Raw genomic sequence first — 26,688 nt, forward strand, 5'->3', positions numbered from 1 at the left:
ATGGAGCTGGGAGCCCGATGCTGGACTCAATCCCAGGACTCCAGGATCATGACCTGAGCGTAAGGCAGTTGCCTAACCAAATGAGCCACCCAGGCACCCTAAAGCTACCATGATTTTAAAGAACTTTGAAACAAAGAAAATGTTGGACTATGGAACAGCAAATTGTTTGGACAAATAATCAAATGGGTATTCCGTGTCTCATGATTTATAACGCCAAAGTTTGCAAATAGTACTGAATTTTAAAAAGTTAATATATCTAAGCACTGATTATCTCTGAATAACTATGGAATTAAGAACTTAAGTTCACATCAAAAATTTTAATCTTTAAATATGATATACACAGCTTTTATCTTATTGTATCTTATTCTAAACAAAATATTGAAATTCTTATTGTATTTCCTTATAATCCTCTTCATTTTTAACCCTTTTAATTTTAACAAGCCTTACTGACAGAACGAGTACATTGCACTCCATTGCTCAGGTTAACTTCTATGTGTATTTAAACACTTTACATTTTTAAATGATCTCTTGGATCAGGGATTGATTATTTACGACTACCAGAGCAGAATTCCAAACCCAGATTTACTGGCACCTAGAATAAGATCTGTCCCATTACTTCACACTGCTTAAATTAAGAGAGCTTCCATTTGGTACCGTTCATGGTCTAGAATATGGTAATGCTTAAAGAGAGAAAGTTACAAGTGCCAAAAGGCAATATTTCAAACATCTTTTTACAAACTAACATGTATTTAGGAAAGGAGACACCTAGAATAATTTAAGAAGCATAATGACAAATGAAAACAAATCACATTTTAATGCTCTTTTAAAATAATAAGACAATTAAAAACAGCATCTGATCATGGTAAATTGATAAATTGAAACCTCACTGTCAAAACCATTTTATTTCATTTCATCATGGTAAGTGTGCTCTTCAATCTGCATCCCGCTCCCCAACCTTCTGCCCTCTGGGAACCATCAGTTTATCCTCTATAGTTAAGGGTCTGTTTTTTGGTTTACCTCTCTTTTTTTCCCTTTGTTTTGTTTCTTAAATTCCACACATGAGTGAGATCATATGGTATTTGTCATTCTCTAACAGATTTTGTTTCACATTATACTCTTTAGCTCTATCCATGCTGTTGCAGATTTCATTCTTTTTTATGGCTGTATATATATATATATATATATATATACACATACACACATATAATTGTATTTTAATTGTCTTATTATATATATATATACACACACACATATATATATTCATTCCATGTCTTCATTTATTCATCTATTGACAGACACTTCAGCTGTTCCCATAATTTGGCTATTTGTAAATAATGCTGCTATAAACATAGGGATGAACGTATCCCCTTGATTTAGTGTTTTTGTATTTTGGTGATAGTGTGATTCCTGGATCATAGGGTAGGTTTATTTTTAATTTTTTGAGGAACCTTCATACTGTCTTCCATAATGGCTGCATCAATTTAGATTCCCACCAACAGTGCAAGAGGGTTCCTTTTCTCCACAACCTCTCCAACACTTGTTTCTTATGTTGTTGATTTTAGCCATTCTGACAGGTATGGGGGGATGTCACATTGTAGTTTTTATTTTCACTTCCCCAATGATGAGTGATGTTGAGCATATTTTCATGTTTCTATTAACAATCTCTATGTGTCCTTTGAAGAAATGTCTCCGTATGTCCTTTGCCCATCTTTAAATGGATTATGTTTTTGAGTGTTGAGTTGTATCAGTTCTTTATATATTTTGGATACTAACCCTTTATAAGATATGTCATTTACAAATATCTTCTCCCATTCAGTAGGTTGCCTTTTAGTTCCATTGGTTGTTTCCTTTGCTGTGCAGAAATTTTTTTATTTTGACATAGTCCCAGTAATTTATTTTTGCTTTTATTTCTCTTGCATCAGGAGATGTAGCTAGAAAAATATTGCCACAGCCAATGTCAGAGAAATTACTGCCTGTGCTCTCTTCTAGGATTTTTTTAGTTTCCGGTCTCACATTTAAGTTTTCTATCCATTTTGAGTTTAATTTGTGTATGGTGAAAGAAAGTAGTCCACGGGCTCCTGGGTGGATCAGTTGGTTAAGTGACTGCCTTTGGCTTGGGTTGTGATTGGGCTTGAGCTCTGTGTCGGGCTCCCCCTGCTCAGTGGGGAGCCTGCTTCTCACTCTCCCTCTGTCTGCCACTCTGCCTACTTGTGTTCAATCTCTCTCTTTCAAATAAATAAAATCTTAAAAAAAAAAAAAAAAGTCCAGTTTCACTCTTTGCATGTGGCTGTCCAATTTTCCAACACCATTTGCTAAAGAGACTTTTTCCCATTTTATATTTATTCCTCCTTTGTTGAAGATTATTTGACCATATAATTGTGGGTTTATTTTTGAGTTTTCCATTCTATTCTTTTGATCTATGTATATTTTTATGCCAATACTATACTGTTTTAATTACTACTGCTTTGTAATATAACAAAGTCTGGAATTATAATACCTCCAGCTTTTTCTTTTTCAAGATTGCTTTGGCTATTTGGAGTCTTCTGTGGTTCCATAAACATTTTAGAATTTTGTTTTCTAGAATTTTGTTTTCTAGTTCTTTGAGAAATGCTGTTGGTATTTTGATATGAACTGCAGTAAATTTGTAGATTGTTTTGGATAGTATACGTATTTTAACAATATTTGTTCTTCTAGCCCATGAGCATGGAATTTCTTTACTTTTTTTGCATTGTCTTGAGTTTCTTTCATCAGTGTTTCATAGTTTTCAGAGTACAGGTCTTTCATCTCTTTGGTTAAGTTTATTCCTAGATATTTAATTATTGTTGGTGCAGTTGTTAATGGGATTGTTTTCTCAATTTTGCTTTCTGCTGTTTCATTATTAATGTATAGGAATGCAACATTTCTGTACATTGACTTTGAATCCTGCTACTTTACTGAATTCATTATCAGTTTTAGTAGATTTTTGGTGGAGTCTTTAGGGTTTTCTGTATATAGTATCAAGTCATCTGAAAACGGTGAAAATTTTACTTCTTTCTTACCAATTTGGATGCCTTGTATTCCTTTTTCTTGTCTGATTGCTGTGGCTAGGACTATCAATACTATGTTGAATAAAAGTGGGGAGAGTAGACATCCTTGTTTCATTCCTGAACTTAGGGAGAAATTCTGTTTTTCATCACCGAATATGATGTTGGCTGTGGGTTTTTCATAGAGGGCCTTTATAACATTGAGATATGTTCCCTCTAGACCTACTTTGTTAAGGGTTTTTATCATAAATGGATGGTGTACTTTGTCAAATGCTTTTTCTGCATCTATTGAAATGATTATATGGTCTTTAACCTTTCTTTGATGTGTCAGTAAGATTGTTTTGTAAATAGTGAACTACCCTTGCATCCTAGGAATAAATCTCACTTGATAGTGGTGTATAATTTTTTTAAATATATTGTTGGATTCAGTTTGCTAGTATTCTTTTGAGTATTTTTGCATTTATATCCATGAGTGATATTGGCCTGTAATTCTCTTTTTTGTGCTGTGTTTATCTGGTTTTGGTATCAGGGTGATATTGGCCTCATATTGAATATGGAAATTTTTTAGGAATAGTTTGAGAAGAATGGGTATTAACTCTTCCTTAAAAATTGGAAGAATTCACCTCTGAAGCAGTCTGGTTCTAGACTTCTGTTTTGGGGGAGTTTTTGGATTACTGACTTAATTTCATTGCTGACAATTGTTCAAATTTTCTATTTCCTTCTGCTTTAGTTTTGTAGGTTATATGTTTCCAGTAATTTATTGCTTCTAGTTGTCCAGTTTGTTGGCACATAGAGTTGCATAATATTCTATTACAATTGTTTGTATTTCTGTGGTGTTGGTTTTTATTTCTCCTCTTTCATTAGTAATTTTGCTTATTTGGGTCCTCTCTCTCTCTCTGTCTTTTTTAATAACTCTTAGTAGATGTTTATCAATTTTGTTCTTTTCAATGAACCAACTCCTGGTATCATTCATCTGTCCTATTTTTTTTTTTTTTTTTTTTTTTTTTTTTTTTTTTTTTAGTTTCTATATCATTTATTTCTGTTCTACTCTTTCTTATTTCCTTACTTTTGCTGGATTTGGGTTTTCCTTATTCTTCTCTTTCTAACTCCCTTAGGTGTAATGTAAGATTATTTGAGATTTTTCTTGCTCCTGAGGTTGGCTTATGTTGCTATAAATTTTTCTCTTAGAACCACTTTTTGTTGCATCCCAAAGATTTTGGACTGATGTATTTTCATTTTTATTTGTTTTCATGGAATTTTTATTCCTCTTGGATTTCTTGGTTGACCCAGTCATTGTTTAATAGCAAGTCATTTAATCTCCAAGTATTTTCCTTTTTCCAGATTTTTTTTTCTTGTGGTTCAGTTCTATTATCATAGCATTGTAGTCAGAAAAGAATGGATAGACTTCAATCTTTTTTTATCTACCAAATTTTTTTTAAATTTTTAATTTTTTATAAACATATATTTTTATCCCCAGGGGTACAGGTCTGTGAATCACCAGGTTTATACACTTCACAGCACTCACCAAAGCACATACCCTCCCCAATGTCCATATTCCCACGCCCTTCTCTCAAACCCCCTCCCCCTAGCAACCCTCAGTTTGTTTTGTGAGATTAAGAGTCACTTATAGTTTGTCTCCCTCCCAATCCCATCTTGTTTCATTTATTCTTCTCCTACCCACTTAAGCCCCCATGTTGCATCACCACTTCCTCATATCAGGGAGATCGTATGATAGTTGTCTTTCTCTGCTTGACTTATTTCGCTAAGCATGATACACTCTAGTTCCATCCATGTTGTCGCAAATGGCAAGATTTCATTTCTTTTGATGGCTGCATAGTATTCCATTGTGTATATATACCACATCTTCTGGATCCATTCATCTGTTGATGGACATCTAGGTTCTTTCCATAGTTTAGCTATTGTGGACATTGCTGCTATAAACATTTGGGTGCACGTGCCCCTTTGGATCACTACGTTTGTATCTTTAGGGTAAATACCCAGTAGTGCAATTGCTGGGTCATAGGGCAGTTCTATTTTCAACATTTTGAGGAACCTCCATGCTGTTTTCCAGAGTGGCTGCACCAGCTTGCATTCCCACCAACAGTGTAGGAGGGTTCCCCTTTCTCTGCATCCTCGCCAGCATCTGTCATTTCCTGACTTGTTGATTTTAGCCATTCTGACTGGTGTGAGGTGATATCTCATTGTGGTTTTGATTTGTATTTCCCTGATGCCGAGTGATATGGAGCACTTTTTCATGTGTCTGTTGGCCATCTGGATGTCTTCCTTGCAGAGATGTCTGTTCATGTCCTCTGCCCATTTCTTGATTGGATTATTTGTTCTTTGGGTGTTGAGTTTGCTAAGTTCTTTATAGATTCTGGACACTAGTCCTTTATCTGATATGTCGTTTGCAAATATCTTCTCCCATTCTGTCAGTTGTCTTTTGATTTTGTTAACTGTTTCCTTTGCTGTGCAAAAGCTTTTGATCTTGATGAAATCCCAATAGTTCATTTTTGCCCTTGCTTCCCTTGCCTTTGGCGATGTTCCTAGGAAGATGTTGCTGCGGCTGAGGTCGAAGAGGTTGCTGCCTGTGTTCTCCTCAAGGATTTTGATGGATTCCTTTTGCACATTGAGGTCCTTCATCCATTTTGAGTCTATTTTTGTGTATGGTGTAAGGAAATGGTCCAATTTCATTTTTCTGCATGCGGCTATCCAATTTTCCCAGCACCATTTATTGAAGAGGCTGTCTTTTTTCCATTGGACATTCTTTCCTGCTTTGTCGAAGATTAGTTGACTGTAGAGTTGAGGGTCTATTTCTGGGCTCTCTATTCTGTTCCATTGATCTATGTGTCTGTTTTTGTGCCAGTACCCTGCTGTCTTGATGATGACAGCTTTGTAATAGAGCTTGAAATCCGCAATTGTTATGCCACCAACGTTGGCTTTCTTTTTTAATATCCCTTTGGCTATTCGAGGTCTTTTCTGGTTCCATATAAATTTTAGAATTATTTGTTCCATTTCTTTGAAAAAGATGGATGGTACTTTGATAGGAATTGCATTGAATGTGTAGATTGCTTTAGGTAGCATAGACATTTTCACAATATTTATTCTTCCAATCCAGGAGCATGGAACATTTTTCCATTTTTTTGTGTCTTCCTCAATTCCTTTCATGAGCACATTATAGTTTTCTGAGTATAGATTCTGTGCCTCTTTGGTTAGGTTTATTCCTAGGTATCTTATGGTTTTGGGTGCAATTGTAAATGGGATTGACTCCTTAATTTCTCTTTCTTCTGTCTTGCTGTTGGTGTAGAGAAATGCAACTGATTTCTGTGCATTGATTTTATATCCTGACACGTTACTGAATTCCTGTATAAGTTCTAACAGTTTTGGAGTGGCGTCTTTTGGATTTTCCAAATATAGTATCATATCATCTGCAAAGAGTGATAATTTGACTTCTTCTTTGCCTATTTGGATGCCTTTAATTTCCTTTTGTTGTCTGATTGCTGAGGCTAGGACCTCTAGTACTATGTTGAATAGCAGTGGTGATAATGGACATCCCTGCCGTGTTCCTGACCTTAGCGGAAAAGCTTTCAGTTTTTCTCCATTGAGAATGATATTTGCGGTGGGTTTTTCATAGATGGCTTTGATGATATTGAGGTATGTGCCCTCTATCCCTACACTTTGAAGAGTTTTGATCAGGAAGGGATGCTGTACTTTGTTAAATGCTTTTTCAGCATCTGTTGAGAGTATCATATGGTTCTTGTTCTTTCTTTTATTGATGTGTTGTATCACATTGACTGATTTGCGGATGTTGAACCAACCTTGCAGCCCTGGAATAAATCCCACTTGGTCGTGGTGAATAATCCTTTTAATGTACTGTTGAATCCTATTGGCTAGTATTTTGTTGAGTATTTTCGCATCTGTGTTCATCAAGGATATTGGTCTATAGCTCTCTTTTTTGGTGGGATCCTTGTCTGGTTTTGGGATCAAGGTGATGCTGGCCTCATAAAATGAGTTTGGAAGTTTTCCTTCCATTTCTATTTTTTGGAACAGTTTCAGGAGAATAGGAATTAGTTCTTCTTTAAATGTTTGGTAGAATTCCCCCGGGAAGCCGTCTGGCCCTGGGCTTTTGTTTGTTTGGAGATTTTTAATTACTGTTTCAATCTCCTTACTGGTTATGGGTCTGTTCAGGCTTTCTATTTCTTCCTGGTTCAGTTGTGGTAGTTTATATGTTTCTAGGAATGCATCTATTTCTTCCAGATTGTCAAATTTATTGGCGTAGATTTGCTCATAGTATGTTCTTTATAATAGTTTGTATTTCTTTGGTGTTAGTTGTGATCTCTCCTCTTTCGTTCATGATTTTATTTATTTGGGTCCTTTCTCTTTTCTTTTTGATAAGTCAGGCCAGGGGTTTATCAATTTTATTAATTCTTTCAAAGAACCAGCTCCTAGTTTCGTTGATTTGTTCTATTGTTTTTTTGGTTTCTATTTCATTGATTTCTGCTCTGATCTTTATGATTTCTCTTCTCCTGCTGGGCTTAGGGTTTCTTTCTTGTTCTTTCTCCAGCTCCTTTAGGTGTAGGGTTAGGTTGTGTACCTGAGACCTTTCTTGTTTCTTGAGAAAGGCTTGAACCGCTATATATTTTCCTCTCAGGACTGCCTTTGTTGTGTCCCACAGGTTTTGAACTGTTGTGTTTTCATTATCATTTGTTTCCATGATTTTTTTCAATTCTTCTTTAATTTCCTGGTTGACCCATTCATTCTTTAGAAGGATGCTGTTTAGTCTCCATGTATTTGGGTTCTTTTCAAACTTCCTTTTGTGGTTGAGTTCTAGCTTTAGAGCATTGTGGTCTGAAAATATGCAGGGAATGATCCCAATCTTTTGATACCGGTTGAGTCCTGATTTAGGACTGAGGATGTGATCTATTCTGGAGAATGTTCCATGTGCACTAGAGAAGAATGTGTATTCTGTTGCTTTGGGATGAAATGTTCTGAATATATCTGTGATGTCCATCTGATCCAGTGTGTCGTTTAAGGCCTTTATTTCCTTGCTGATCTTTTGCTTGGATGATCTGTCCATTTCAGTGAGGGGAGTGTTAAAGTCCCCTACTATTATTGTATCATTGTTGATGTGTTTCTTTGATTTTGTTATTAATTGGTTTATATAGTAGGCTGCTCCCACGTTGGGGGCATAGATATTTAAAATTGTTAAATCTTCTTGTTGGACAGACCCTTTGAGTATGATATAGTGTCCTTCCTCATCTCTTATTATAGTCTTTGGCTTAAAATCGAATTGATCTGATATAAGGATTGCCACTCCTGCTTTCTTCTGATGTCCATTAGCATGGTAAATTCTTTTCCACCCCCTCACTTTAAATCTCGAGGTGTCTTCGGGCTTAAAATGTGTTTCTTGGAGGCAACATATAGATGGGTTTTGTTTTTTTATCCATTCTGATACCCTGTGTCTTTTGACAGGGGCATTTAGCCCATTAACATTCAGGGTAACTATTGAGAGATATGAATTTAGTGCCATTGTATTGCCTGTAAGGTGACTGTTACTGTATATGGTCTCTGTTCCTTTCTGATCTACCACTTGTAGGCTCTCTCTTTGCTTAGAGGACCCCTTTCAATATTTCCTGTAGAGCTGGTTTGTTGTTTGCAAATTATTTCAGTTTTTGTTTGTCCTGGAAGCTTTTAATCTCTCCTTCTATTTTCAATGATAGCCTAGCTGGATATAGTATTCTGGGCTGCATGTTTTTCTCATTTAGTGCTCTGAAAATATCATGCCAGCTCTTTCTGGCCTGCCAGGTCTCTGTGGATAAGTCCACTGCCAATCTAATATTTTTACCATTGTATGTTACAGACTTCTTTTCCCAGGCTGCTTTCAGGATTTTCTCTTTGTCACTGAGACTTGTAAATTTTACTATTAGGTGACGGGGTGTGGGCCTATTCTTCTTGATTTTGAGGGGCGTTCTCTGAACCTCCTGAATTTTGATGCTCATTCCCTTTGCCATATTGGGGAAATTCTCCCCAATAATTCTGTCCAGTATACCTTCTGCTCCCTTCTCTCTTTTTTCTTCTTCTGGAATCCTTATTCTAATGTTGTTTCATCTTATGGTGTCACTTATCTCTCGAATTCTCCCCTCGTGGTCCAGTAGCTGTTTGTCCCTCTTTTGCTCAGCTTCTTTATTCTCTGTCATTTGGTCTTCTATATCACTAATTGTTTCTCTGCCTCATTTATCCTAGCAGCGAGAGCATCCATTTTTTATTGCACCCCATTAATAGCTTTTTTGATTTCAACTTGGTTAGATTTTTGTTCTTTTATTTCTCCAGAAAGGGCTTTTATATCTCTCGAGAGGGTTTCTCTAATATCTTCCATGCCTTTTTCGAGCCTGGCTAGAACCTTGATAATTGTCATTCTGAACTCTAGATCTGACATATTACCAATGTCTGTATTGATTAGGTCCCTAGCCTTCGGTACTGCCTCTTGTTCTTTTTTTTGTGTTGAATTTTTATGTCTTGTCAGTTTGTCCAGATAAGAGTATATGAAGGAGTAAGTAAAATACTAAAAGGGTGGCAACAACCCCAGGAAAATATGCTTTAACCAAATTAGAAGAGATCCCAAATCGTGAGGGGGGAGAAAGGGGATAAAAAGAGGTTCAAAAAGGAAAAAAGAAAAAAAAAAGAACGAAAAAAAAAGAGAAGAATTTAAAAAAAGAAAACAAATAAGAAAAATATAAAATGCAAAAATATATATATTAGATAAACTGGTTAAAAAACGTTAAAAAGAAAAAGGTAAAAGTTAAAAAAAAATTTTACCAGAAGGTGAGAAAAAAAAACAAAAAATGAAAAAGAAAAAAATTAAATTAACTGCAAGACCAAAAAAAATCACAGGGAAAAAGCCATGAGTTCCGTGCTTTGCTTTCTCCTCCTCTGGAATTCTGCTGCTCTCCTTGGTATTGAAACCGCACTCCTTGGTAGGTGAACTTGGTCTTGGCTGGATTTCTTGTTGATCTTCTGGGGGAGGGGCCTATTGTAGTGATTCTCAAGTGTCTTTGCCGCAGGCGGAATTGCAAGGCCCTTAGCAGGGGCCGGGGTGAGTAATCCGCTCGGGTTTGCTTTCAGGAGCTTTTGTTCCCTGAGCGCTTTCTGTAGTATTCTGGAGAACGGGAATACAAATGGCGGCCTCCTGGTCTCCGGCCCGGAGGAGCCGAGAGCTCAGGGCCCCACTCCTCAGTGCGCCCTCAGAGAACAGCGCCAGTTACTCCCGTCTGCCTGACCTCCGACCGCGCTCTGAGCTCACGGAGCCTGCGACCGGTTCAAGGTAACACCGAGCTGCGAGCTCACTGTCGGCTCTGTCTCTGTAGCCGGCTTTCCCGTTCCAATACCCGCAAGCTCTGCGACACTCAGACGCCCCCGATCCTTCTGTGACAACTGCGGGACCTGAGGCCACGCTGACCCCGCGTGGGCTTCGCTCCAGTTTAGCCTTTGGAGTGATGTCCCTCAGCAGAACAGACTTTTAAAAGTCCTGATTTTGTGCGCCGTTGCTCCGCCGCTTGCCGGGAGCCGGCACCTCTCCCCGGGGTCTATCTTCCCGTTGCTTTGGATTCACTTCTCCGCCGGTCCTACCTTTCAGAAAGTGGTTGTTTTTCTGTTTCCAGAATTGCTGTTCTTCTCTTCGATCTGCCGATGGGTTTTCAGGTGTTTGCAATCTTTAGATAAGCTATCTAGCTGATCTCCGGCTAGCTGAAGCAGTCTCAGCTTGCTACTTCTCCGCCATCTTGACTCCTCTATCTACCAACTTTTAATGTTCTTTTAAAACAATAAGAAGACACAATTCAAAACAACATTTGATTCTGGTAAATTGGTAAGTTGGAACTTTATTGTCAAAACCACTTTAAAAGGCATCCTCAAGATAACAGTTCATAGTACTGAAAGCAAAACTTAAAGGTGTCAAAGATTGAAGAACATGATATTTATAAATGCATTTTTATATTTATGTATTTGTATGTATGTATATGAACTTATATGTATTTATATATATACACATATACATATATGAATTGTTATACCATATGATGTTTATATACATACAAAAGGTTACACATATGCATGCATTACAAACATATAAAATACTTATGTATATATGTATATTATAGGTACAATTAATTGTATGTTAGTGCAATAGAGCAAAAACTCCAGGAGATGACAGGCCCAACAGTTATATGTCGAGAGGAACATTGCAATGGTATGGTAAAGTGGCACTATCAATTTTCGCTTCATATACATTTGAAGTTTAAGGAAAATTTGCAAAAAGTATGTCTTTGTGGATTATTTGTTATATAAATAAAATCTTAAAAAGAGTGAAAATCATGCCACATCTTTGTAGTAGTTTGTTCTGTGGTGGCATTCTGGAATTACGAATCACTTTAGTTGTAATTTTCCAGTGACAACATTTATTCTTTAAAAATATCTTTTGGAATACCTCTACTACAAAATTTTGTTATAGATTTAAAATTTTTAAAAATAAAGATTGACTAATAATTTTGCAAGTTATTTCCACATGCTAATGGATATGTATGGTTTCTTTTTGCTCCAAAAATGTACATTGGTTCAAATATTTATATTCATTGCTGTGCATACCCTCTACTTCTGTTATTCCCAGAGTCACTAACCTAAGAGAATATAAACAAACATCTGCCTGAAGCAAATACACTCAGATTTTCTCTACAGACAAGATTTCCTAAAAACAGAGAACAAAGAGAATAAAAAAAAGAGAGATTCTAAGTGTAATATTATTGACTTCACTTCTTAATTTCCAGTAAGCCTGTCCTAATTTCTTTTGGATTATGGGCCAGTAATTGGCCAGTATTTCCTTTGTTAGCTAATGCAGCAATTTTTAAATATTTTAATATTGTAAATACATTTTTTTTAACTCAATGGATAAAGGGAAAAATGTTACTTGTCATTCCTATTCCATTGTGTATTATCAGAATTACCTAAGAGGGGAAAATGCACAATGGTAATGATATTCTTGAAAGGTTCTGGTTTCATATTTTCTTGAGCTTTATAACTAATTTATTTTTTTCCTTTCCTTTCCCTCATATTTTCTGCTGATAAAAGTTTTAAATCTAAAAAAGGGTCTTAATATCTATTATTAGATTCATGCAGAAGTAAATCAGTTTCTTAAGGACATAAATGGATTTCAGCATGCTCTGATTATAGAGAACATTGTAGGAAATGCAATCTTTTTTAAATGTAATTTTTGACCAAAATATTAACAACAATGAAAATGATATCATCAAAATTAATGCTATATGTTTTACTATTTAAAATGTTATTTTACAGATAGTCTGAATAACTAGCTAATAGCCAAAATTCCAGAAACTGTATTGTTTGTTATTTTCTGAGACAGGTCTATTAAGTTTAAATATTTAAAAAAGTATGACTTTCAGTATGCATAAATTAGACCGGAATCATAGTTTGCGATTAATGGGAATATGTACCAAGAATAAAATGACAAAAACACAGAATCAAAAAGCACTAAAATATTCATGTTAAAAAATAAAAATATCTGAAAACCAAAAATTAAATGAACAAAAAATGGTGACAAGAGTCACATAATGGCATACATAACACTACATGAGGGAACATGAACTGATTTTTTTTCTTTTTTCAAGTCAGAAGGTGTACAATGATTATTTCTGAGATTTAAAATAAATCTCAAATCTGACAGGTTTTGTCAGATGCAAGTGGTAGAATCCTGGTATAGCCAAGAGGCTATAGAATATCATATAATTGAGCAATTTGGGGCACCTGGGTGGCTCAATTGGCAAAGCATCTGCTTTCAGCTCAGGTCATGATCTCAGGGTCCTGGAATTGAGTCCTGCATTGGGCTCCCTGCTCAGGGGGGAGTCTGCTTCTCTCTCTGCCTCTGCCCCTCCCCTGCCCCCAAACATTCTCTCCCTCTCTCTCTCAAATTAATAAAATCTTTAAAAAAATAGATAACAAGTAATTTAATTTAAGTAATTTAACTCAGTGTTTACCCCTTTTTAGGCTTCTAAGACAATATTTAAATGGCAAGAGCCATGATAAAGTTCACTTAGTTCACTTTGGAGGTGATATTTATTAAAGTATACATATATTAGATATATATATCTCTTACCCTTCAATTTAAAAAAAATACTTTAAAAATGCAATAATGTTTCAAATAATTAGAAATAAAAAGAAAGTATTGCCCTTATTTCTTAATCATTTATAGTCATGATTTAACACTGACATGACCAACCTATCAGTAATGTCAAAAGCCAGAGATACAAGGTCATTAATCAACTATAGTAAGTAATTTTGCAATGTATTTACCAGTTGTCCAGCCCAAAGGATTGCTAGTCTTATGGTTCTTAAGGACTCAGCAGTTTTAGCCTCAAGGAACACCAGTTGGAGACCTGAGGCTTGTTCTCACCATCAACTCTTGGCTTCCCCAAGCCAGTCCATCCTTGGAGAAAATTTCCTGAGCTAGACTAAAATAGTCCTCCCATTCTAATCATGATTACAACTGCCTCCTCTTCCACTAACAATGATAAACAGTTTTTAGTTAAAATTATAAGGAAAATTTGGAAGTGTAACGTTAGAAATCAGGGAAAATACTAGTCCTACTAAATATATGTGAGGTACCATTAAAAAGTCACTTCAATTTCAAAGTTTGTGTTTTAGTGCTCTGAACTCTATATTGACTATATGTAACAGAATGTGTCTGTCTGAATTCTACATAGGTTTGCAAATAAGTTTTCTCCTTAACAATTCTTTTCTTTCTTTGTTTGTTTAACAAAATAACTGTTTCTTTTCACTAACTTCTAAAAACGTTTGCAATGTTTTAACACTGATTAATATGCGCACTAGCATCTAATCAATCTGGTAACTTATAAGTTATATGCTTATTTGTTTATAGTGATTTGCCATCTGAATCTATGAGTTTTCATCTGTGTTGTACAATTTCTCACAAAAGGTCCAAGAACTGAAGAGCTAGAAAATAATTTCAATTTCCAAACAAGCCAAGAATCACTTGCATAAGATTGTCATAAAAGAAAAGAAAGTTATACAGGAAACTGAGTCTCCACATATTTTCAACACATATTCTGACTTATTAATGCTCAATTCACGATGAATAATTTGCCACAAATCTTGTGAGCTCCCCATTGCCCTCAGAATTATTTCAGTAAATGTTCTGAATACTAAACTTTAACAAAATAAATATTTTTCATGTGTCCTTTACATAAACACTATCGTTACATTGACCTGATTCTTAGATATTTCTGATAGTTTATTATTTTATCATTTTAAGCATTTGCTGAAGTTATCATATAGGAAGAAAACACAGGGAAACTCAGAAAAAGGAAAAGAAATTGTCTCCTCTGAGTTATACTGGTCTAGCTAAAGAGGAAGTTAAGTTTATGGGAGGAAGTGAGAGTGGCGAATAGGGAAAAGCTAAGGGTTCCTAAGACTGCACATAGCTGGAGGTCTCTCATGTCATGGGTTGACCACTCTGCCATGAAAAGCCGAATATATGTATATACCAATCTCTCTGTCTAAATACTTTCCATGAAGGAGAGTTTTTGCCAGTCAACCGGGGAAAGAACAAATTATTCGCTCACATCACTGAGCCATCTTGTCATCTGTGTAAAACAAAAGCAAGGTTATTATGGCTTTAAACTTACTTTCTGTTTTCAAGACACAGTGGTTCTTATGCATCTTCATGAAAGAACCGTGAGTTAGACAAGTGGGACAGAAAACAAATATTACAGGACCTCTGGTTGGGGAAAGATTTTAAGGAATGTAGCCCTTGGAATATTTCAGACTGGGTCTGTAAGCAGGAAGAGTAGTGCACAGGAGTATAAACACCTGCATGTTAGGACAGAATCATCAGTTTTGAAAGCTCCTTCTGTTTTGGTGGTGTTAAAGCTGTCAGGCAAGTCACTTAATTTTTCTGAAAAGCGGTTCTATATGGTAAGTCCTTAGCTTTTTCCCTTAAAGGAATACATACCCTGTGTTTTTATTTTTGTGTCTGGTTTTTAATCAGAACATAGAGCGGGGGGTTAAATTGTAATTTCTGAAAACTGTATGTTACAAAACTTTGGGTATGTTTTGCAGCATAAGTTAGAATATGAGATTGTAAGATTAAAGACGCTCTTAAGAATGCATCTTTGAATCCAGATTGCCACAGTCAAACGTCTTGCCTCCACACCATTCAAGGTCATTATACTAAGGAAAAGCCAAGGGAGATGAGGCTAATTTACTACTTTTAGGACTATATTTTGGTATGCTTGCAAAAAAAAAAATCATAAATCTACTGATAAATCACCTCTGTTATCCTTATATAAATACCATACAAAATTTGCAACTTGTTTTATCTCTCACACCTAATCTTCTTCTTCTCTTTCTCCTCTTATTTACTAAGTTCAACTTTGAGGTTAATACAATTATCTAATATAATTTTCACATGCAGTTTTCTGAATAGTTTCTCTGATCCTATTACCTACAACTTCTAGTCTTTTTTTTTTTTTAGCCAAAACAGTGTTTAGGATTCTAGTTGATCTTACAAAGATCAAAAGATGTATACACAAATCTATATTTTTATTGTTCTCATCCTTGTTTTTAAAGATTTTATTTATTTATTTGACACATGAGAGAGAGAGAGAGAGAAAACACAAGCAGGGTGAGTGGGAGGCAGAGTGAGAGAGAGAAGCAGGTTCCTGCTGAGCAGGGAGCCCGATGTGGGGCTCCTTCCCAAGACCCCAGGATCATGACCTGAGCTGAAGGCAGGGGTTTAACCACCCAAGCACCCCTACTGTTCTCATTCTAGAATGAGGCTAAGGACACAAATAAGAGAAATACATGGCAAATGAGAAGAAAACATCTAACATTAAATGCAAACAAAATTTAATTTGCATTAATTGTACATCTCTGGCTCAGAGGAAATGAAATGTCTTAGCTGTGGTCTCATTTTAAAGGGACATTAAGCTTTAAAAAACACATAGGGCAATTGACACTGGAGGACACTTGTTTTTATCTTTAAGTCTAATTATACTTTTATAGAATTGAAACTATTATTTAATTATCTTCTTTATACAATGACTCATAAGAACTAATTGAGGCCAAGCATAGTAGAATTGACATTTATTTTCATTTTATCACTATTATTATTGCCATCACTACTCTTTTTCTGTGGTAAGACTATTGGCTCTTTGCCTCCTTTAGAGGACACAGATTAAATAGCCAGCTGCAAGGGAAGAGATCAAGTCTCCTTTAAAGCCCATGTTGGTGAATTTTATATGGCTGCCTGTGACAAAATTGGATTCAGTTACCATATATTGGTATTCCAATTAAATTAATTATAACTTTAATGTTTACAGTGCACATCTTAGGAAACATCTGTTTCAAAAATTTAACTTACAATGGGGAGTTTCTACATTGGTATGCTTACTGTTGTGACAATTTATTTTTACTACAAGAAAAGGTGGAATCTGGATTTGCTCAATCAAATTGATTCTTGTAGAGTAATAATAACAGCCAATGCAACAAATTACTATAACAGACACTGTATCAGGCACTAATCTAAGCATTTTACTTAAAATATTATTTCATTTTTATCACTATCAAAGTTTTCAGTATACAAAGCAAGGCATACATGTTTCAAAGAGTTTAAATAACTTGTCAATACACATTCAGTTAATAAGTGTACTATTCCAATTCAAAACTAATTGTTTACTTATTCCCCCCAAATTTGTGAACCAGTGCCATTGTTACCTATATTTTCCAGATGTGGATAACTATGTTAAGAGAGTGAAATGCTTTTGTCAAGATTAACATGGATAGCAAACTGCGGAACTAGTGGATGAACTCAAAATAATATATTAAATTAGAAAGTCAAAGAAATAAGCATCACTGAGCTAAGAGTCACAGAATAAAAGTCTAAAAGTTTCTATGTGTCATATCAAAACGATTGGTTATATGCATTAACTGTATTAACACATTCACTGGTTTATATTTTAATAGTTTAGTAATTAAATTTTTAAGTAACTAAAAATTTACTAATTTTAATTAACTAAAAATTTACTAATTCAGTATTTATTTTTCCACTGGTTAGCAACAGCCCTACTATAGCCTGGTATTCATGTCAAATATCGTTTTTGTTTTTTATTCTTTGAGTTAGTGGTCAGCTAAAGTAACTGGATAGACAGAGCTTAAAATGTCATGAGAATTTTTTTTTTTTCTGTATCCTATACTGAAAGCATTTTACCTCTGGAAACTCTCTAAACCTGCAGAATTCAGAATTTTGATTTTAAGTCACAAATTTATCCTAGTGAGCCTCTGGGCACGGTAGTCAGTGGAGCCATTCCTATTTACTCTTCCACGTTCTCATATCCAAGTAGTCCACAGGCTATACAGAATAAACAAAACAAACAAAGATTGTTTACTTAGAGTACAAACTCATCAGGGAGGATGACATCCCATCAGTGCAGAGTTTCTTCAATGAGCTGGCAGCTCATGGGGCCATTTCATTATTCTAAGCAGACTGGCAGTTCCCGAGTGGTACAGTCTGGAATAGGTCCAGCTGATCTCATGAGCATGCTCCCCCTATGTAAAGTGTATCCCTTGGTCCAGTATAATGTGGCAAAGGCAAAACCATGAGAAGGAAGAATATTTTCATGGTTGAGATAGTTAAGGGAAGAGGGAAGAGGTTTTGCTAAAAAGGGACAATATGAGGGGGGTTTCTTTGGAATGATGACCTTGCTTCTGTATCTTGATTATTGTGGTGGAGATAACATGATCCTTTGCATTTGTCGAAACACATAACATACACACACACACACACACACGAATGCACACACATACACACACATTTAATTTTGTTAGATGTAAGACAGAGATTCAATTTTTTAAATGAATAAGTAGTAAAAATTTCAGAACTTTTACATCATTTTCCTTTTTTAAAGAGAGAACTTCCTGTCACCACCCCAAATCATGAGACATCTCACCTCCTTAATGCTGATTATGGCACCTATTTAAATAAACAGAATTTTGAGCTATTAATAATATCAGCTTAGAGAATGTCAACACTTAAATCTCTTTTCTATTCAGCATTTTTTAAATTGGTGGATCATCAGTGAATAAAGCAAACTATTCATTCTGCTCTATAATGATCCTCTTTTAATTACTTCAACTGTTTTCTACATGGTGTTATTTCCTAAAATCTAAAAGATCACCGATATTTTTTTGAACTCGAGACACTAAAAAGGAAATTATCTTTATAGCTCAGCCTTTATTCTTTTATGTTTATTCTTTCTTCTCAGAAATCTCTTAATACCTAGCCAATCTTCTACTTCTAATTAACCAATTATCACTACTTGTTTTTAAGGTAACGTTATGCTCTGCTAAAACTGTTAAATGCCTTTATTGACTGTCTCTGTTCCTATTTTTAAAGTTTTCTTTTTTTAACTCTTTATAAACTTTGAAAGAGGGACTATCCCTCTTTTTTTTTTTTTTTTTTTTTTTTGACTCTTTATAAACAGGAAAGAGGGACTTTTTTCATTCTTCTCAAATCACTGACATGGATCAGAGCTCTTGCATAATGACCCTGCTCATCATTTCCCATCAGCTTTTGGGGTTGGATGATATGAAGTAAAGAGATGCTAAAGAAAAAGTGTGAAAAAAAGAAAAGATGCAGGAGGAGAAACATACAGTACATACTCAGCACAGTTCATTCATGTTCAAGTGAAGTCATTGAAGAACGAATCAGGGATTGATTTCACTGGGACACCCGTTGCCCAAATTGCAGATCTCTCTAAGGAATTTAATTTAAAATTCATTTTATGCTTATTCTTCTCTAAGCAACACTGAGAGAGAAGTTGTCATTTCCAGATATTGGTTCCGCCAAAACAAACTGCCTATTTGTGAAATAAACATACCACATAGGATACCCTTTGCAAGTGAACATCAAATATTAAGACTCCTATACCCAAGTGAGAAGTAGAGGATTTGGAGGATTTGGTTCTATTTCCTGACCTTCTCTGGATCGAAGGGCACAGCCACAAATAGTTTCTTAGTCGCTTTTTTCATTGAATTTTAGAAGCCGTGGTCTTCAGATCCATTTTACCAATGGCTCAACCCATACAGGCGTTTTGACCACTTGATGCTGTTGGGAGAAAAAGGAAGGGGAGGGAGACAAGAGTCACAGGAGCAGAAAGAGGAAAGAAAAAGTCTGACAAGCACTGCAATGTATTCTGCACTGATAAAGAAATGAGCATGACTGAAATGACTATGAGTAATTCTTATTTTCATAACACTTATTTTTATTTTGATATATTTATTTATTTAAAATCATCGTATTTTTAAAACTATTTGCACATTAATTAATTTACTTGATGTTTAGGGATTCTTTTTTTTTTTTTTTTTTTAAGATTTTATCTATTTATTTGGCAGACAGAGATCACACATAGGCAGAGAGGCAGGCAGAGAGTGCCAGAGGGGGAAGCAGGCTTCCTGCAGAGAGCCTGATGAGGGGCTTGATCCCAGAACCCTGGGATGATGACCTGAGCCGAAGGCAGAGACTTTAGCCCACTGAGCCACCCCGGTGCCCGTATGGATTCTTTTTTTAAGATTTTTATTTAATTTATTAGAGAGAGAGAGAAAGAGCATGAGCAGGGGTAAGGGAAGAGGGAGGGGACTGGGACAAGCAGACTCTCCACGGAGTATGGATCGTGACATGGGGCGTGACATGGAACTCTAAGGGGTAGGTCCCTGAGATCATGACCAGGGCTGAAGTCAGATGCTTAACTGACTGAGGCACCCAGTCACCCCTAATGCTTAGGGATTCTTCTAAAGTAAACACACTAAGTAAAATTTCTGGCTTTTTTTCTTTCTTTCTTTCTTTCTTTCTTTCTTTCTTTCTTTCTTTCTTTCTTTTGTGATAAAACTGAGTCTCAGAGGAATGTATCTACTTGGTCGGACATCACTAAGGTTCTCTGCATCCCATGCTCTAAGCTCAGAGCTCTCTTCACAATACTCAGTAGCCTATCAGCACACAAAAACAAGAAGTTCACTTATCACTTTCTACTTCAGTTGCTTCTTTTTTCCCTCTTTATTCTTAAAAGAACATGCATGTTCTTAACAACAGCAACAAGTCTGGGGTGACGGAATTCCTTAAAGATACCTCACTGCACTTTCAGTGTCAGATTTTAAAGGCCAAGGTATAAGACCTAAAATTACATGGTCTCTTCCTCTCTTCATTTTTGCTTATAATCTTTTTCAAATCTTTATTGTTAAAATGCCTGATATTTATTTTTATATCTCATCACATTCAGCAATTCTATATATGATAAGGTATGATTATTCTTGATATTTTCTTTATTGGCAAAGTCAGTGTTGACTCTTTTCTGATGCTGTAATGAGAGCTTAGCAGAATAAAACAATGACGATAAAAATGCCTGACCTCCCAACTATGTTAGAAATAATCAGCCCCTATTTAAGATGATTCATTCTGAGTCATTATGGCTCATGATGATATTTCTATGAAGTTAGTGTTCTATTTGCTTAGTTTTATGAGGCCCTCTGTTGATGATTGTATACTCTGGATTCCTAGATGTCATGTTGGACCATCATGTGAGATAATGAAAAAGAAATTCTGCTGCCTGGATCAGTGAAAATGTAGGAAGTTTCCATTGCATTATTCTTCTGAGGAAATATGACTATTGATCACTGTGTAATCTATTTTCAGAGAGCATTGAAAATGACAAATTGTTTTGCCTTGCTTATACCCCAGAAGTCTTCACCAGCTCTAACCTGCGGATCTGGCAACTTAAGAATGACCTTTTCTTCAACAAATTTGAGCAAAACACAAGATAAAAATATACAAATTAGATCCTTCTCATGACGTGCCTGGACTGAGTTAGTCTTACAGAAGATACTGCAAAAAAGAAAAAAACAGCATGTATATCATTTTTCTTTAACAGACACTATTCCCAAACCAGGGTATGTTTGTTTGTAAGGCAGCCTTTCCATAATTCAAAGCTCAGTTTGAGTACTGATATATATGTGTATATATGTATATATATACACACACACACACATTATATATAAATATTAATATATTAATATAATTATATGTTAATGTATATAAAATATATATAATACATATATTGAGTACTAATCAACGTGTGTTTATGTGTGTTTGTGTGTGTGTATATGTGTGTGTGTGTACACACATACTGATATCAGTATCTGATATCCGGTACATATGATAATAGGGGAAAAAGGAAGGGGAGGGATAGCAGTACATGTGTGTGTGTGTGTATAATTTTATACATATATAAGATTGGTCATATATATATAATCATCTAGATATACAATAGTCACCCAAGGGCTCTAAATTTATGAGCATGCTTTATTATTATTTTAGTAGTAGTAACAGATATTAGAGTGCCTACTATATGTAGGCACTCTATAAATTACTTTGAAAGAACTCATGAGTGAATACAAATTATAAAAAATTTGATTGTAAAAATTTCAAAAAACTTAAATTAGGACCAATAGGATCTTGTAAAATTTCCATTCCACAGATTACAGTATAAACATAAGAGATAACGGAAAGAGCAACAATTTTTAGTGTCAGCGCCTCGGACTCAAAGTCAACTACCTTTCTACCTATCTGTCCCATCTATCGATTAATCTGTCAACATACATGTATACATACATACATACATGCATATACATGTAATAAAATTCAACAAAATACTTAATATTTCTTATACCTTTCATACATTCATAACATCCATTGTAAAGAATTGGATGTATTCCAATAGTGAAAAATAGAAGAAACTAAAGCTATAATAATGTATCTGAAAATATACTATGTAGGACACACTGCCTTATCACATTAAATAAAAGCAAATGAGGAATAAAAATTCAAAAACTTTTGGAGTAAATATAGGTAACATTTAAGTAAGAGTCTTTTTTCCAGTTTTAATTCCAATTTTATCCATATGTTAGATGTATTTACTTACTGATCTCAATAACATAATGCATGTTGATTAATCTTTGTAATTCTTTCAACATGCTGTCTGCCGTCAGATGTCTATAGATATCAATGATACTTCTTTTTAATAACAGAAGAGTAGCACCTTATGGGATAATTTAATTTCTTACTATCATGAAGCCCAAATGCACTTTTTCCTAAATTATTTCTTAAGTCTAGTTTAAATTCTTCCTATTTAAGTCTAGTTAAAATTCCTCCTATTTAATAACTGCTTCTATCAAAAGATGTAACCTATATTTCAAGACACCAAAATGTAAACTTTTAAAATAACTATAATGACTACATGTACACTGTATAGTATTTAATGTGACAACTTTATTTAGCCACTGTGATTCTGTGAGTCATATTTCTAATGTGCGGCTTTTAGTAGTAAAATTTGAAATAAGGTTATAATTGCATCATGACATGTAGTAAAATTGCATTAAGGGGATTAAAATAACTTTCATTTCTTTTTTAGAGATTTTATTTATTTATTTGACAGAGAGAAAGAGCACAAGTAGGCAAAGCAGCAGGCAGAGGGAGAAGCAGGCTCTCCACTAAGCAGGGAGCCCCATGTAGGCCTCCATCCCAGCACCCTGGGATCATGACCTGAGCTGAAGGCAGTGGCTTAACTGACTGAACCACCCATGTGCGCCTCAAAATCTTTTCCTAACTGTGCTGACAAATGAACAAAAAGGCCTCCAAAATTTCCCCGTGGCTAAGTTATACATATCATGCCAAAACAAGTAGAAGATCATGTCATAAGAGATTCACAAGCAAGCCAAGGTACAAGTTTGTTTTAAAACTTTAAAAATATGCATTCCCCAAAGAATGCTATTTTTAAGTTATTATTTCCATGTTAAAATCCATAAATGCAACATACTCTGAATTTAATAAACTATTTAATTAATAATTGAATCTAACAAGACAATTTGGCCTGGTCCTTTAGCAAAGATGTTAGTTGCCCTCTGTCATGTACCCCCCCCCTCCCCTGTATAACCACCTGGCTTGGGACTTGGAGGGTGTGGTTGGATACCTCTTTTTTCCCCCTGTAGAGGACTAAATGTGGAACAAAATAAATTGATATTCAACACTTACTTACTTACTTAAACTTGTTTGATATAGTCTTAGCCCAATATAAAAAAGAATGAAAATTAGAGTAGTTTCCAAGGGGACACTTACCATCTGGAAAATGGGTCTCCTCAGGTAATCAAATTCCACTTTAGAGCCTAGGATATGGAAATCAAGAGTTGACTCTCTGCACAGCATGCAGCTGATGCAAAAAGAGCCTTTCCTGCTAACAAACAAGAATAAAAATCCCCAAGAATTAGTGCCACAATGAGGACTTGAGGAAGGTTAATTATCAAAAACTAAATCACAAGGGACATATCTGCTACCCTTACTGAGCATTATACTAAAAAGAGTATCGTTCTTCATAGCAAAAGGAGACATCTTAATCTGCATAAATAAACACATAGAAGTGACTATAATGACGGAACCACTGGAATTGCTAGGGTCATGGTTTGTCTTGATCTGTCCTGAGAATGAGGCCAGAAAGATGAACAAAAAGAAAAGCGACCAGTCATGGTTTTGAGTCTTGCCTAACCAGGACGTCTGACTTCCTGGGGGTTATTTCATGTGAATATGGAAAGGATTGGTTCAGTGATAGGTATAAGTAACCTTGGAGACCCTGAGAATTGTATCTGGAATGAAACTTTGGAAAAAGACCAAATTCCATACTAATTTAATTTTAATAGGTAGAGTTTTATAGATATTTAATAATAATTATTTTAAGCAATCCTAGCAGTTAGGGCTAATTATGTGCCAAACATTCCTTTGAATCTTTTACATTTAATGTGTCTTTCAATCCTCAAAATGACTCCATTTAATAGATGGGATAGTTGAGTAAGTAATGTGCCTAAGCATACACATTTACTAACAGGTAGAATCACTGTCAGAACTCAAGAAATCTGATTTTAAAACTTTACTTTTAAAACCACTACCTTAATACTGGATATTAGAAATGGAAACTTACTGTGGAGATGAGGCTAAGAAGATCTGGGATATCTGGGTTTTGATTGAACTCCTCTTATTTAGTTGAGTTGATTTGAAGATTATTTAGTTTACAATACATAATTTCTTACAGTTTCCCAACTAAAAGTTTAGTTATTTTTACCAATGGAGCTTGGAAAACAAATCTCTTTTTTGATAAATAATCATCTTGCTTTCAGCATCTAAAACTTATTACCAGAAATATACCTTCTGCCAAACAGACAAATAATATTATTTCTTATCGCAATGCCGTAAGGTATGATAGGCATTTTGATTGTTATTATTTTTTATTGTGTTTATTTCTGGAATTTTCTGTTTCTTTGAGGTTACTATCCTTGTCATTAGCTGGAAGCTACAATATGAATTTTGCATTCAAATTTCCGTGCTTTTCCTTTGCATGCAAATATAATACTGCTTTCAAATGATAATATAATCTGTTCACATTCTTATTGGAAGAACTCAAATATTAACACTTTGTTCCCTCTGAAGATGGTGATCTAAGTTTTGTACAGTAAACATTTCAATTAACGTATTGGTTTGAGAAGGAGTATCTTACATTTTGGTGAAAGATAGTTGACAATGCTTTTGTCAGATTAATGAGGCATAACTTTATTTGTTTTTCATAGCTCTATTTTGATACATGAACACATAGCTTTATTTTGATTAATGGATAAATTATTTCTAAGAACCAAAGAATTTCTAAATTTTGGGTTTATATTTAAGATGAGTATAAACATGATTAGATCATTTCAACACATCCACAATCTCTATCTTTAAGGAAGGATTTAAAAGTTGCTCTATGGCTTTCAGTGCTCCTAAAATTTCAGAGTATGAGTAGTTATATAAAAAGCCCCTTTACATAAAGCTAAAAAATAGCATCGCATATTAAACAAAAACTTAGGCTCCCAGGATATTGATCAAAGTAAATATGTCAATTTGTAAGAGATATAAAACAACCTTTTCCAGAATAGATGCAATCAATTACTACTGTAACAAAGAAAATTCACTCAAACAAGTTTAAGAGAATTAAATGCAATCCTCATAAACACTGCCTCTTCATTAACAAGCCCACTGAAAATAGATTAACAAATTCACTGCATGTCTGGAGATATTTAAAATATACCAAGTTAATGGTTTAGGAATCATGAGTAGGTTTTCTTTTTCCATTTTGTTTTATTTTATTTCTTTTCAGTGTCCAGCCTTCATTGTTTGTGTACCACACCCAGTGCTCCATGCAATACATGTCCTCCTTAATACTTACCACCAGGCTCACCCAACCACCTACTCCCCTCCCTTCCCAAACCCTCAGTTTGTTTCTCAGAGTCCACAGTCTCTCATGTTGGTCTCCCCCTCCAATTACCCCCGTGAAATAAGTCATGCAGAGACAGTCAATTACCATATGGTTTCACTTACCTGTGGAGCATAAGGAATAACACGGGGGACATTGGGAGATGGAGAGGAGAAATGAGTGGGTTTTTAAAAACAAAGTTTTTTGAAAACTTTAATTCTGGGTGCTTCTGAAGTCTGCATATGAACAAGATTTGTTTGATATTTTCCACTGCCCTTCAAGATTGGATAAGAGGGGAAAATGTAGCACTGAATCACACACCATCTCTTAAGTGATATATTTTAGGATGGTCAAGAAAGGAACATCACTTCTGTTTATATTCCCCTTTGTATTTCCTACAATTTTGCCTCTCAATGTTAAGAAGTATTTTATTAATGGCATTCTGACTTTGTCTCAGTAAAAGGAGACTGTGATTTACACTAAATCTCCTTCTGGGAACAATTAGAAAATCTAGACACAAACACATACTTGGAGGCATAAAAGAAATAATAAGATTGCAAAGAATAACCAGCCAAGATCCAGGGGAGGATGAAAGCCTAGAGAGGTGAATTTGGGGCTGCTTCTAAGTATTTTCTAACTTAAGAGGAAGCCTCGGAAAAGCTGAGAGGCTAAAAAACACTTATAATAGTCCTGCTCTGCCAGAAGATAGAAACTGGAGTTCAGACTTGGTAACCTGGGGAACCCATCTTAATTTGAGATGAGTATAATCAATAAATAGACAAAACTCACAAGAACTGAGGCTCAGATTTAAATCTACTCAATCCTTAAAATTTGATTAAGTTGATCCTGGATTGCTAGTATCTCAAAGTACCTTCCAGAAACAAATAGGTATTACTTTGAGAAAGACTAACTTCATATCAGATCTTACTATTTCTACAAACCAGTTTGCTGATACAAGATGTAGCACACAATCTTTAAAAAGAAAAAAAGGAAAAAAAAAAAAGGCAGTATACCTGGTGAGAGAAGACAATGCAACACAATACAAACTAAGAAAATCAATATGTAAATAAAAACTCATGGGTGAGTCTGTCATATATAGAAAATATAATAGAGGATAACCCTGTTAAATTTGAATTTCAGATAAATATTAAGTATCCTATGCACTATTTGGGCCATACTTATACTAAAACAATATTCACTGTTGGGGCACCGGGGTGGCTCAGTGGATTAAAGCCTCTGCCTCCAGCTCAGGTCATGATCCC

At 35.1% G+C, this 26,688-nt stretch overlaps 1 pseudogene; it reads right to left on the reverse strand.

Moving 5' to 3' along the window:
- LOC131830211 (proteasome subunit alpha type-1-like) overlaps positions 1-21,729 on the reverse strand; it is a 187,359-nt pseudogene extending 165,630 nt beyond the window's left edge.
- Positions 21,730-26,688: the final 4,959 nt, after the last annotated feature.

This window comes from Mustela lutreola, chromosome 4 (assembly GCF_030435805.1).
Source record: "Mustela lutreola isolate mMusLut2 chromosome 4, mMusLut2.pri, whole genome shotgun sequence".
Lineage (NCBI taxonomy): Eukaryota > Metazoa > Chordata > Mammalia > Carnivora > Mustelidae > Mustela > Mustela lutreola.